Consider the following 15,145-nt stretch of genomic DNA (forward strand, 5'->3'; position numbering starts at 1 on the left):
TGCAGTATTAGAGGGGGATATTTCACGATTCCAATATTAATTAATAAGATGACAAATAAACATTTTAACATTGTGCAGTTTTGTGAAGATGGCAGTCGATGACGTGAATGGCAATAACAGCGCATGTTCAAAATATTTTATTCTCTCGAATGCTAGCGTCTCAAAACAAACAATAAAATCGATAGTAATTCAAATCGTCACTAAACTTACAATCATAAATGCTAGTTTGTTCATTGACTGATCATTACGCTGTTTAAAATACGATAGAACTCTGAAACCAATGAGGTACACTTCAATATTAATTCCTCACAGCAAATATTGTTCGTCATTTATATATAATTAGCATCTACACGTAATTTTCAGGATCTGACATCGGCGTAATCAGCGGTTTCTTCTATCGGGAGTACTCATGCTAGCCACGTCATATGATCATCTTTAAATAGTAAGTACAGTTCATTAAGCATTCCTCCTTTGGTATTACCTCAGTTCCACCCAGCCGGACTTGCTTTTTGCACCAGGTACAGAAATACACAATTCGCTCTGATGAATGAAATCGAAAGTAGCCGCCATCCTCAATCCCATCACAGTGGTGACTGCCCCTTCGCAAAGCAATATTAAATGGCATTAGCCTGGGTAGTCTCTTAACCTCCTCTAACAAAGAGAATGGACTTATGCTAAAATGTCAGTTGATCATTTTAGTATGTAGGAAAATTCGTTAGACACCTGAACTTATGCTGAGAAACTGGATAACCGTATCACTATTGAAGAGGTGACAGAAAAATTAATGAAATTGCCTGGGAGCAGCCAGAATAAAAGAAAAAAGTGCCAACCAGTATGGAGGGAATCACCCAGAGAGAAAGCTTAGGTTCTTCGAACAGAGTATCATAATAACTGGCTGCTACTGCTGCTACTATGGTATTTTACTTATCTTAGGGAACCCTGCCACCATTAAAGGTTAAACATGTCTCAACCAGGGAAGGGTGGGGGTTCTTGTACATTACTTGTAGCTGCCCCAATAGACAATTTTATTCAGCTGAAGGAAGCCTCCCTTCCATTGTTCAAGGCAGTCATATAATGTATTTTTTTTTTTTTTTAATGTCTTTGTTATCAAAAGGGTGCCTTAAAGAGTAATGAAATTATGTGACAGGAGCGGCTGGAATAAAAGGTTAGGTGCTGTCTCCTGGTATCGAATGCCATAGCCGAAACTGGGTTTTTAACTACCCTTTTGCACCTGACAAGTTTTAAGTAACTGTTTGGGATGAACCTATACACCAGGTGATGCTTTGTTCGTTATAGTCCGGGTCGGGGATGTGTTATCAGTCTAAGTTGCCCCAGATCTCTTCTGCAGGAGATCTTCACCCACCAGGTAACCAGCTGTGATCACAGGCTCAGCCCTTAGATTACTTAGAGAAAGTTTGTATGTGTTATTGTAAAATATAATATTAATTTTTAGATTCAATAATTTTGCTAGAGAGGGGGGTTTTCCTCAACTGAATAATATCGGCCAGCAGTATCTGCAGCAGCTCACATCAATGACTAAAGTTGTACAATGTTGTGAATGGGTTGGGAATCAAGAAAAGCCGCAAAGTGGGTTTCTTATAGCTGAATAAAATTCTATGGCAGCAACCAGATTACACTGACTAGCATGTGGGGATCTTAGCAACGATTACCAATTTTGATGCAGTTGATACTCATGTTTATTTGACTGCAATGGAGGGTGTCAGTTTTCCCCATTTTTACCAGATTGCCAAGCTAAGTGGCAGACACTACTAGTCAGTGAATTTAAATTCAGACCACTATCATGCAAGGTAGGAAGTAATACAGTATATTAGCAAGCAGAAATTGGGGGAAATTTGATCAAAATGCAGCTAGATGTAACTATATGCTCTCAAAGGTTAAATATTTTCTCTGTATAACTGGACAAAAAATAATTCTAAATGAATGCATACGTATGCTGAAATCCTGCCCACAGTTTACCGCATTTATTATGGCAATGTGTATAATTTTTTTTTTTTTTTTTTCCATTGAAAGAATGTATAGAAAAAAGATCATTCAATGAGATATAATTTGCTTATTCTTTATTTTGGAGGAAAAGATTTCAGTAGAAGAGGTGAAAGGAGTGGATTAAGCAGTCATTGTGTCAATTGTTATGGTTGCAGGTGAGGGCATTGAGGCCTCACCTACAAAAATATTCATATACAGTATTCAACCATATTCAGATATTCAGAAAGAATATTGTGAAGAAGCAATAGAAATTCGGTGTTTAAGGACTCTGTACATGGTTAAGAAATATAACAAGGACTGACAATTTGTGAATGGACTGCAGAGGGGACTGATGGAAAAAAAAAAAAAAAAAAATAGAGCAGGTCAACATGAGGTGATCAAGTCATGTTATGAAATTGAATGAGAGTAAATATCCTCAAAAGACTCTTGAATTATTGTTACCGGGAGTGAGAGCAAAGTGTAGATGAAGAAAAATATGGATGGAGTGAATGATGCTATTAGAGCTCATGGTCAAAATGTCAATGAAGCACTTGTGTGCATGAATAAATTGAGTTGGAGAAGAGTGTAGATTGAGAAAAGGACCTGTTTCATAAGAGGGATGTATTGAGGATGACTTGCTTGCTGGAGAAGAATTGTGGTGCAATTTTCAAGTGTGTTAAGCTAGAAGGATTTAAGAGGACAAGTATGATGAGATGTAAAAGTGGTTAAGAGATGCCTTTTCCAATACAGTCACTTTTGTATTTTATTTTGTATATATATTTTTTAGATGAAATTAGCAATTGCTTAGCATTTTGTGGTATGCTTTCACACCAGCATTTAATAACAAGATAATGGGGCCTGTGGACTGCAGTATGTAGACTTTAATTTTTGCCAAGCTTATTCTGTGATGGTATTGTTTTAGAGCTGACTAGCTTTAAAGTCACCCTATGGGGCAGAATTTTAACCAAACTCCTGCAAAGGGCATTAAAGGTCTTTGTCCCTTGAATAATTTGAAATGCACAGTGAAAAGTAAAAATATAAAGCATTAAGTTGTGCAGTGATCATTTTATTTAATTTTTAAAAGTATTGCATGGCACCACAGTTGATTCTCAGGTACAAACTATTGTATGTTATAAGGCATTTACTCTAAGGCAGTAAGATAGACGACATTTTCTATTTTGCCATTGGGGGTGGTTTGAAGAGGTTTCTTCCAATGCCAACATAGAGTCATGGAAAGACACACAGTTACACTTTGACAGGATCCCCATTGTGCCCATGGACTCCCATGTTGTCCCATGGCTATCATGGTGGCCATGGCCACAGCCAGCCTGGTTACCGAGGTTTAGCTGATTCCAAAAAAAGTATAATATGCTGGCCTTGGGCCAAGTATGTGGGAATTACAAAGGAATAGCATGCATGCCGACAGGAGACCTTTTGGTCCATATCTTGATCGGATGCGAAAAAACAAATATATAGATAAAATAATTATGAATAATAATAACATGATAATAATAATAATTGTAGGGTCATGGACAGATACACATATACACTTTTGCATTTGTTATCATATAGATGTAAGGGGAGTGGAGTATTAAGTTTGGTAATCTGTCTTGAAGAGTCCATTTTGTGATCTGGGTGCATGTATTGTGTGGTATAGGTTGTTGTAGGTGTTTGTGTAGTATACTGTAGGTGTGCTGCATCCTAACAATTCCCAAGAAGTTTTGTTGATTCATGAGCCAATATGATTTATTCATTTATATATTTTCTTATCATTATGTTTATTTTTGTTACACTAATGTAAGTACTCTTGACACGATTTGAAATGGCAATTGCCAATAGAATGGTAAGGGTGGAACCTTTATTAAATGTACAACATTTATACATTTCTGAATCCATTCTGAGATGTATGAATAGCATGAGGTTGTATCCTGCATCTGTGTACTTGAAAAAGCTTCCACAAGTGAAATGTACATATAATAAAGGTTCCATCATCACATGGTGTCAACTCTGACTACTCTTGATATGTCAATGAGCTTGTCAGTATACACTCTACCATTGTAACTAACTACACTGACAGCTATACAAAACTCAACTTCTGCTTCTTGTAAATGTTCAGATATTCAGCCACGAAGAAAATGAGAGTGATGAGTGAGGAGAATGGAGGAGAAATAAGGAAGAATGAGGTGAAGGCAGTTGTAAAGATGATGAAAGCAGGTAAGGCACCTGGTCTGGATGGATGTCATGCAGAATGTCTGAAAAAGGGAGGTTCAGTGATGGTGGACTGGTTGGTGAGGTTATTTAATGTTTGCTGGAGAGAGGGTAGAGTACTGGAGGACTGGAGTAGTGCCTGTATAGTTCCTCTTTACAAGGGAAAAGGGGACAAGTGTGAATGTAGTAATTTCAGAGGGATTAGCCTGTTGAGTGTAGTAGGGAAGGCTTATGGGAGAATCTTAATTGAGAGGATTAGGAGAGGAACAGAAGGAGTAATTGGTGAGGAACAGTGTGGATTTAGGACAGGTAGAGGTTGTGTAGATCAGATCTTTGTGGTAAGACAGATATGTGAGAAAGCTATAGGAAAGGGGAAGGATGTTTTTTGGGCTTTTATGGATCTGGAAAAGGCTTATGATAGGGTAGACAGAAAGGCACTGTGGGAGGTTATGCAGATTTATGGGATAGGAGGAAAGCTTTTGGGAGCTGTCAAGAGTTTTTATGTGAGTAGTAGAGCATGTGTTAGGATTGGAAATGGAGAGAGTGAGTGGTTTGAAGTAAAGGTGGGACTTCGTCAAGGATGCGTTATGTCGCCCTGGCTGTTCAACTTATACATGGATGGGGTGGTGCGAGAGGTGAATGCTAGGGTAATGAGTCAGGGATTGGAGATGGTTAAAGAAAATGGAGAAAAGTGGGAGGTGAGCCAGCTGTTGTTTGCAGACGACACTGCGCTTGTGGCAGGGTCAGAGGAGGGATTGAGGAAGCTGGTGGCAGAGTTTGGGAGAGTATGTGATAGAAGAAAGCTAAAGATAAATGTGGGTAAAAGTAAGGTGATGAGATGTACAAGGGGTGAAAGTGGCAGTAGACTGGAAGTGAACATTAAGGGAGAGCGACTGGAGGAAGTGGATAGTTTTAGATACTTGGGTGCAAGTGTAGCAGGAAAAGGTGGAGTGAAGGTGGAGGTAGAATGTAGATTGAGAGAAGCGAGTAAATGCCTTGGTGGTTTAAAGAGTGTAATGAGAAATAGACATTTGGGAATGGATGCGAAGAGGAGACTGTATGAAGGAGTGATTGTGCCAACAGCACTGTATGGGGCAGAAACGTGGAACATAAGAGAAGAAGAGAGAAGGAGTTTGAATGTGTTTGAGATGAGGTGTCTGAGAAGTATGGTGGGGGTTACTAGGCTAGATAGAGTGAGAAATGAGGAGGTGAGGAGGAGAACAGGGGTGAAAAAGGATTTGGGAGATAGGGTTGATGAAAGAATATTAGGATGGTTTGGACACATGGAAAGAATGAGTGAAGAAAGACTAGTAAAAGAGGTATGGAAGGCAGATGTGGAGGGAGTGAACATGAGGGGACGTCCTAGGATGAGGTGGATGGATGGGGTGAAGGGGGCTTTGGGGAAGAGGGGAATGTCTGTTGAGGAAGGAAGGGAGAGGACGGAAGACAGAGGTGAGTGGAGAATGGTTGTATATGGATGATGTTGTGACTGCATGAGGAGGAATGGTCGGGGGGGTGGGGGTGGGGTAGTATGTGTGAGTAAATTTTGACGCAGCCCGAAGGGATTTCTCCCCGTCCTCTCCTTATATGCAAAGGGGGACGGAGAGGGGGGGTCGCCGATTAAATGAAGCGGCCTTGCTGTGGATGTACTGTGTCTTGCGACACTGCTTCTGACCCAGGGCGGTGGGCAGGGTGCAGGGATGACCCGTCATCCAGGAGGTGCTCAGATGAGAGGAAGGGTGGGAGGGGTGTGGAGTGTATTTAGGGATGAAATGGGTGGGAGTGTTTTTATGCCTTTCCCTTTCTGGCTACCTCCCTTGGAAGGGGGAAAAAAGCCTTGGTATATGTATATGTATGTATGTTTACTTCTGACCCATTCTTTTCAACTAGCTTGACCTCTGTGCAGGATATAGTAAACTTTTGAACCCCATTTACCTGTAAACTGCAACATACATCATATGATAACAGTGTGTAACTGCGACATACATTATATGATGTGAAGGCTTTTTTAAACATTGTGGTCTATATTTCACCCCCATGTGTCTTAAAATGAAGTTTGGCATCACAGGGTGAACAAGCACACACACGAGACCTACCCACCCATACCTCCCTTAATTCTCCTCAGACATTGTGGAAAAGGCAAGTCACTCACTTCCTCACAACCCGTAACCCTCTACTTCTCATGGTGAAAGATGTAAGATAACTTACACAAAAACTATTCCTATGAAAAAAAAAAGGGACAATTCAAACAGCAGCGGTTAGCAGCAAAGTGCATAACCACTGCCCACTACCTCCAAGTAACAAATTACACAACTTTGTTACACCAGTACACCTTAACTAAAGCAAATTGTTACCTAATATTTGGTTTTCCGTTACTTTTCTGTGCAATTTTTCATTTTATAACTAAAAGTTTTTTTGTTTTTGTTTTTATGCCAATAATTGTGCAACATGGGTATGACTGCCGAAACCCTATTGCATAGTTTGTGGGTTAAGGACTTGGTGATTGGAACAGTGTATATGAATGACAGTGTGGCAAGACGAGTGGTTTATCCCCAGACAAGCCGTAGTGTTAATACCAAAATCTACAAACCAAGACAAGTACACTCCCACCACATAAGGGGCACAAATGTATAAGGTCTTAATTATAGTAATAAATACATTTTATACAAAAGTTAGGTCCAAGAAAAAAAAAATCTAAACAATTATAGCATGAGGTAAATTAATATGGATGAATAATAGAACATTAATGAAGATATGCCAGAATAAGTTCAGCAAAATCTTACTATGTAAACAATACTAGAATATAAGTAACAAATGTTGATTATGAATCATTTAGAAAAATGTGTAAAGAATTGAAAAATTCAAAGCAGTTTAAATCTTGCTGCCAGCGAGTTGGACCAAGGGCATGGTTCATTAGATTCCGCACTACAAAGTCCTCTGAGAGGGGCACTGTCCCAGCCTCCTAATGGGGGAGTTCCATAATGTTAAACTGAATTGTCAGTCATCATGATGTACATTTTTTTTCATATCTTCCATCATGTCATTTGTGTATGCATATACACAATATTACAGGTGCTGTGGCCAACCCTTGTGGAACTCTGCTGGTCACCACTTTCCATCATGACATCTGGTTCTTCATTACTCTTCTCATGCTTTGGTTGTTCAGGAAATATTTGATCCATGTAAGGAATTTACCATTTAGTCCTCCAGTATTCCAATTTACACTAAATTCTACTATGTGGTACCCTGTTATGCTTTATCCAGATACACACAGTCCACCCAACCCTCTCTGTCTTGCAGCACATCAACCACTTTTAAGGAAAAAAATAATAGATGATCTTCCATCTTCCAAATTGGTTCAGGATCCATTCAAACAGTTTTGCCTAGAAGTCTTCCAATGTTCCTGTTTCCCTACAAGTCTATGATGAGTCAATTTATCAAATGTTTTTTCCAAATCCAAATATACACAATTAACTCATTACTCTCTGTTTTGCAGGACATGAACCACTCTTGAGTCAAAATTTGGTTCATTTGATATTTATAATGGTCTTTGATCTCTAAAACCAAATTGTTTGTGTTTTTGCCAAATTGTTTTTCTCCAGTATGTTTAACCCTTTGACTGTTTTCTCACATAATTTAGCAATCATGGTAGTCAGTGATACTAGTCTGTAGTTGAGTGGTTTTGTCCTTACTTTCTCCTTTATGAATTGGTACTATCCCTTTATTCGGAAACCAGAATTAATCTCGGCATTTATTAAGTATCTAATTTCGGATACAAATAGATCCTGGAGTTTTTTCTTGTGTACATTTTACATTAGTTTGTGTGCTTCCTTTATTCCACATTTGTTTCATACAAACTGACAAAATTTTACATGTACAGTATTTCTCTGTTAGCTACTAAAAAAAATTCTTTTGAGGATTCATCAGAAACTTCTGTACATAATTTTAGCTTGTTTTAATGTTTCTTTTTATAAACTTTTCTCTCTGCTTTCCATTTAGGGATTCCTTCCATGCACCTCATCCTGTCATTAATAAACTTGTAGAATAGTTTAGTTTAATTTTTGTCCGTGTGACTTAATGTAGAAAAATTACCTGATGAGGACCACAATGGAAATAAGCGTTCATGCTTTTTGTGTTATCCTCGGCAATTTACATTTATTATTTCGAACTATGTGTTCTTGTCATTATTTGCACTTGATGTACATTGATTTATTGCCAAATAAAGTCTATCTATCTGTCTATCTATCTATCTATCTGCATTTGCCAATAATGCCCTTTTCATGGCACAGTGGAGTCCCTCCAAGGAGCAATACTTTCACCTATGCTATGCTATGCAACCTTTTTGCAAGTGATCTCCCAACATCAGATACAATGCATAACACTAAAGCATTTCCCCATGTACATGAACTGATGATGATAGCCCATCATAGCAACTACAGAATGATAGCAAAGAACACCCCTGCTTACTTAGATAAGTTGGAACAGTGGCTTAGAGATAATAGAATGGAGGCCTCACTCCAGAAATCATTAGTAACATTGCTCACTGTGGACAGCCATGGCTCAGGTAAACACCCATTGGTGGGGTTGAATAACCAAACCATTTCATTAGAGGAGAGCCTGGGGATTCTGGGCCTCAGTTTTGATACCAGCCCATATATCAAAGGTCTGACAGTGAAAATCAACAATTAAATAAACACACTGTGAGGATGCAGCCTGGATGGAAGGCAAACATTGATGGGAAGAAGTTGTTATTTTAAAGTTGGCACCAAAAGAATGGTAATGGCTCGCTCAGGCAGTGAGGGGGGGGGGGCGGCCAGGGAGGTGACGACAATGCTAGTCAAGTGGTGCCCCAAGGCGGTTTGAATCTTCGGCGATTTCTGTCCGCTAGGGAGGAATGTCGACGCCCTGGGAAGATGCCAGGACGTTCCCAGGACATTGAGCTGGGATGAACCTTAGATGGAACTAGGAATTACACATGCGTTCCCAGGAGACTTCATGCAAGCCAATGGGTTGTGGAATGGTACGAGACTCAGTTCTCCCACCTGCTGACCTCAAGGAAGCTTTATCTGACCCTACGCGGCCAGATGGGATGCAGGAGCCTTCCCAAGGGACATCATGCGAGCCCAGGGGTAGTGGGATGATGTGAGGACAACTGCTTAACACATACTCATACCAATGTCAAAGAATGTCCGATTGCAATCTGCAGGCAGCTCCTGAGAACCACACCCAGCTACACCTCCAGAGCATGGTTAACCCATTCAACTCCGATGACAAGATGTCTTGTCATTCGGTCAAATAAAACAAAAAATCATAATAAAACAACAAAATGTTTGATGATCAAACAGCACCAGAAAAATATGACGTCATCAGTCCTCCTCGAGGAGGACTGATGACGTCATATTTTTCTGGTGCTGTTTGATCATCAAACATTTTGTTGTTTTATTATGATTTTTTGTTTTATTTGACCAAATGACAAGACATCTTGTCATCGGAGTTGAATGGGTTAAGGTCACCATGCAACAGCACTGAAATAATGCCAACATAGAGTATAGGCATGGCCACAGAGACTATCATGCAGAAGACACTGAACACTTCCTTTTACACACTGCCCCACCCAAGCCACACTCAAACAAGAACACAATATTTCTCTCCTGAGTGACTTAACATTTGGCCAAACCAGTGGCTGATTTCAGTTACCAATTACACTGTCAACCCAGTCCTCTCTGTTTTATAGGACAGGTGCAGGTTGCAAATGCTTGAGATGCATACTGCTGTATTAGTTTTCTTGATGTATTTAGTAGGATGTGATTGTGCGATGTAATCAGATCAATGAGTACTGTAGGCTCTTGTACCTATCATTTTCATGTGGTGTTCTATGGGAAGGATTTTGGTTTCTGTGCGCAAGTGTTGTATCAGGGTGGTTTTGATGCATCCTGTTATTCTTCTCAATGCTTTGCTTTGGAGCTGTAGGTCTCCTGGGGGTGATAGATTGCTTAAAATTACATATTTGTTCCATCAGCCATCTGTACACTATACCACAAGCCAGACACAAAATTCTAGGGACTAAGTGATGTTTATTTGTTATATATCACTCTCTGTCTTCAAAGTTGAAATAATACCTCCAGAGCACTTTGGTGGCTTGGGCCTCTGAATACTCTGGGCAGCAATTTGTGTACGCGTGTGTTTATTCACCAAGTTGAATTAACTCACCTAATTGAGTGTTGTAGGATGTAAAGTGTTTATGATAATCATCTCATTTTTTCCCATAATTCAGTTCAGTAATTTGTATTGGCTCCCTATGTCAATCACCCTTTTGTGGCATGCCTTTTGGGTTCTTTTGTGTGTGCAATGGCTCCCTTCTCTTTGCTTTGCAGAAACGGTGGTTTTGGACATACTGTAGACAGGTGAGCAAAGGCGGCCGCATCATCAAGGGTGGGAGTAGCGGTGTCGAGGTCCTCTCAGTAGCTCCTTCGCTCGAGGGTCTTATAGAATCGACGTCATGGCCCTTCCTCCTTCAGCGGCTGAGGAGGAGGAGGAGGAGGAGGAGGACCTGAAGGTAGAAGAACGCCGTCGCCCTCACCAGTGCTCGCTCTGCGGTGCCGGTTTCAGCCAGCGAGGCAGTTTGAGCAACCACATCCGGACGCACACCGGCGAGAAGCCGTATCGTTGCCCCTTGTGCTCGGCGGCCTTTTCCCAAAAGGGCAGCCTCAACAATCACCTCCAGACGCACAGCACCGAGCGGCCCCATAAGTGCCCGCTCTGCCCATCGGCGTTTGCCCTCAAGGGGGTGCTGAACAGACACCTTCGGACCCACACGGGGGAAAGATCTTATGGTTGTTCGCTGTGTGGCGCCACCTTCTCCCAGACGGGCCACCTCCGGAGCCACGTGCGGACGCACACGGGCGAGCGCCCTCACACGTGCAGCCTCTGCCCGGCCGCCTTCGCGCAAGCGGGCCACCTCCGCTCGCACATGAGCACGCACACAGGTGCGCGCCCGCACCGCTGCTCCTTCTGCCCAGCAGCCTTCGCGCAGAGGGGGAACCTCAAGGTCCACTTGCGCCGCCACACGGGCGAAAGACCCCACCGCTGCACCCACTGCGGCGTGGCTCTCTCCTGTCGCAGGCACCTCGAGCGACACCTGCGGCGACACGCAGGGCTGCGGCCTCACAAGTGCACCCTTTGTGGAGCCTCCTTCTGCCTGCCTAGCGACCTGACGAAACACGCAGACACACACGGCAAGAACAACGGCAGGAGGCAGCGCGTAATGATGGCGACCGAAGTCAAGAGGGAAGGTGGAAGTCCGCCGCCGCCGCCGCCGCTGTGGGACCACGGAGGCGCGGACCCTTCACCCGCCGCAGGAGGAACATCTCCCTCCTCCTCCGCCTTCCCCTCGTCGTCGTCGTCGTCGTCGTCGTCGTCGTCGTCGTCGTCATCGGTAGTGGGAATAGGGTTGGCTCCTCACGATGAAGTCATCGAAGTCAAGATTGAGGAACATGATCTGGAGGAAGAGATAGTGATGAAGGAGAAAGCAGATGCGGCTGGCAGCATCGGGAGACACTGTTACAACAACCCTCTCAGTTCGGACCTACCGCCTTTCAGCTGAATGGAATCGGGTGGAACCATCTTGAATAATACATGCATATACCAAAGGCTTTTTCCCATTTACAAGGGAGGTAGCCAAAAAACAAAGGCATAGAAATCCACTCCCACCCATTCCATCTCCACATACTCCACTCCCATTTACCCCCCTCCCTCCCTCTTATATTGGCTCCTCCTGGATGACGGGTCATTCCTGCATCTCGCCCACTGCCCTGGGTCAGAAGCTGTGTGGATCTTGAATAATGATGGTGATGATGATAAATGATGTTGCCTTCTCGAGTTTCACTAACTGGAAACCTGCAACCCAATAGAAGTCAGCAACTGTCCTTGGGCACTCTCGCAGATCTCTATGAACAAGTGTTGGACTGTTGTTCGTATCGTACTCGTGTAGATCTGCCTCCATATCGCCGGCTTGTAGGGAGGGAGGGGAAAGGAGCACTCACGAGTTGTATGGGAAATAGTGGAGGAAAAACAGCTTGGGTTGACATAGACCTTAGGCTTCATCCGGAGACTTGAGTGTTGGCCTCTCAGACCTGCACTTGTACGTGCAGGTGCTCAGGGCGTTCGTGGGATTTGAAGACGAGGAGTGGGGAGCCGATTCTTTTCCGACATCCATGTTACAGAACCACCACATGCAGATGCCCATCGGTGACCCCACGTCTTGAAGAAATTTTGTCAAAGTGTGTTTGCATGCCGAGATAACTAGTTGAGACTCTAGGTCCAGGTCATTTGATAGCTATGGGCAGTCTGTAAGAGGAACAGTTGTATTAACCCCTTTGCTGAAAAGGGGTGTATTCCTCGGCTATATGAAATAGCTGGTCAGCATTTAGGAAAAATAACGAAAACGGCGAAAGAGTTAAAGATTTTAGTTACGATGTAGAAGAGAATTGCTCCACTGCTGTTGCTGCTGCTTGCTGGGCAGCCCCCCCGCCCCTGCGGCTTTGACAAGGAGCCAGAATTCCTCCATCCCAGACGTGTTGTGTTTAGGTGTATGGCATACGTACCAGTACCAAGGATACATGTGACATTTTGAAGCAGCTTGGCACAGCTGCGCTGAGAATAAATGTTACCAAAGTGATCTTGTATATGTCTACCACCCAAACATCCTGTTTTCCACAGTGAATTTTGACCAGCTTGTTCATCAGCTTGCTGCTGAACAGCCTATTTTGAAACGAAAGCTAGTCTCAAGATTCAGGTTCCTACAGAAAGCAGGACTATTAACCAAACTATAAACATATGTATTTGACTGAAACAACATACAAGGTAATGCACGACAGCAGCGCGAAAGTGTCCATAAGGACAGAAGCGCTGGCAAAAGGCAGTCCATGTGGACGACGACGACGGATCATCGGTTGGGATCCATGAGCCATGGTGTGCGCTCTGGACAAAGGTAAGTTACTTTTGGTGCTCGGCGTGGCCTACTGCCTGCCTCCCCGTCCACTCGGGGATTCCTAAGGGGACTGGTCTTCACCCAAACCCTAATCTCTCACATACTGCTGTTGCTGGTGGGGCTGAAGCATGCAGGAGAATGACGTCAGCACGGCCTCGGTGGTCGAAGGTCTATCACGGAGAAGTCAAAGGCCACGGGCCAGGCGTGGTCTCCACGCTTCCCAGGCGAACCCCGACGACTATTGGGTAGCTCCGCCAGGGCGAGCCGCACACGATGAAGGAAATCGGTTGGCTGTGGGCTGGCCTGGAGAGGGATGGGCACTTTCCTTGCCTCACGCACACTGCGTGAAGATAAGCAACTCACCACCAGTGTCTGCATCAACGATTCGGCAGGCGAAGACCGCGGCGCCGTCACCTATTTGTTATACACGTAAGGGACCTCGGAGGTGACCAATATACAACAGGACGTGACTTGTGGAGCCTCGCCTGCGTCTAAGAGTATAGAAGGAGCAGGACCCCGAATAATCTTCAAGTTGCGTGTACTCCCTGCCTTACTGTACGGCTGTGAGACATGGGGGCAGTGAATGCAGGATTGAAGAGGAGGAGGGAGGAGTCTTTGGTACTAGGCGACGTCGGAGAACCGTGGGGTGTCATCGCTAGAATGACTTTGTGTCGTCAAGCTAGCGACTGCTCCCTGAGACTCGGTCAAGAACAGCGTAATTAATGGAAAGGAACTCTGGGTGCATGGGCATACGGCGGCACGCTTCCTGGGTGTTGATCACAATAGCCAACTCTCGCTGGAGACGAAGAAAAAAGCCCATGAAGAAGCTGAGGCAAGTCGGCATGGGCAATCGCCCGGCCGGAGAAACCGTGGGGGAATTGACATCTTCCTGCGTTTCTAACATATCCTGTGTTATCATTATATACCAAAGGCCTCTTCACCCCTTATAAGAAAGGTAGACAGCCAGGGCACACCCAACCCATCTTTTACTCATTTGATTCCCCCCCATTCCCCATTCCCCCCCTTGCACCAATTATGTTTCTTGTCTATGCCAATGACATGGAACAACAAGCTATGCCAACATGTTTGCAGATGATGCAAAAATCATGAGAAGAATAAAAAAAAAGGATAGCAAACTATAACACAAAGATCTAGAGACTGTTTTTGCATAGAGCCAATAATGGGAAATGAAGTTCAATACCAAAGAAATGCAAAATACTGGAAGTGGGCAATAGTGGCAAAAGCCCATCCCTAAACTATTCCTTGGGAAGTGAATCCATTACAAAACCAAAAGAGGAGAAAGACTTGTGAGTCTTGATCAATGACAGCCTGTCACTTGACAGACATGTCTGTCAGCAGGATTATGGGATACACATATGGACTACTGCAAAAGATTAAAATGGCGTTCGTTCCACACTATGGATGAAGGTATAATAGAACCATTCATCAGAACCCTGATACATCCAAGACTGGAATATGCGTCAGTGGTATGGTCCCCACACAAAGTGAAGGATATAAGCAAGACTGGGAGAATACAAAGGGCAGCAACCAAACTGGTCCCCAGCCAGCCAGCCTGGCAGATAAACCATATGAGGAGAGACCAAAAGCAGTGGGTCTACCAACTTTGAAAGATCAAAGAGAAAGAGGTGATATGATTAGTGTTCAGGTCACTAAAGGGGATAGATTGTATTGACAGAAGAGATCTCCTGATTAAAGATGGGAGGGCCTTAAGAGGTCATGGGAATAAATTAAGAATACATGTCTAGAGAATGTAAAGAATACAGTTTTCCATAACGATGCATAAATAAGTGGAAAAGCTTAGAAGGTGATATAACCCAAGTTCAAACAAAACATGAGTTCAAAACTAAATATGATCATTGGAAATCAAGGATATAGATTAATTTGGAACCATGCATGAATATGAATCCAAGTATGTTAAAAAATTAGAGAATAAGATAGGAAATG

General features: G+C 43.1%; 1 protein-coding gene across 1 annotated transcript in view; it reads left to right on the forward strand.

Annotated features, from left to right (window-relative positions):
- The window catches only part of LOC143031381 (uncharacterized), a 22,456-nt gene continuing 7,311 nt past the window's right edge, over positions 1 to 15,145 (forward strand). The window contains exon 1 of the mRNA XM_076195119.1: positions 1 to 442. The gene's annotated coding sequence lies outside the window, so the exon portion shown is untranslated. The remainder of the gene's footprint in view (positions 443 to 15,145) is intronic.

This window comes from Oratosquilla oratoria, chromosome 12 (assembly GCF_046742065.1).
Source record: "Oratosquilla oratoria isolate Oo_2021 chromosome 12, ASM4674206v1, whole genome shotgun sequence".
NCBI lineage: Eukaryota > Metazoa > Arthropoda > Malacostraca > Stomatopoda > Squillidae > Oratosquilla > Oratosquilla oratoria.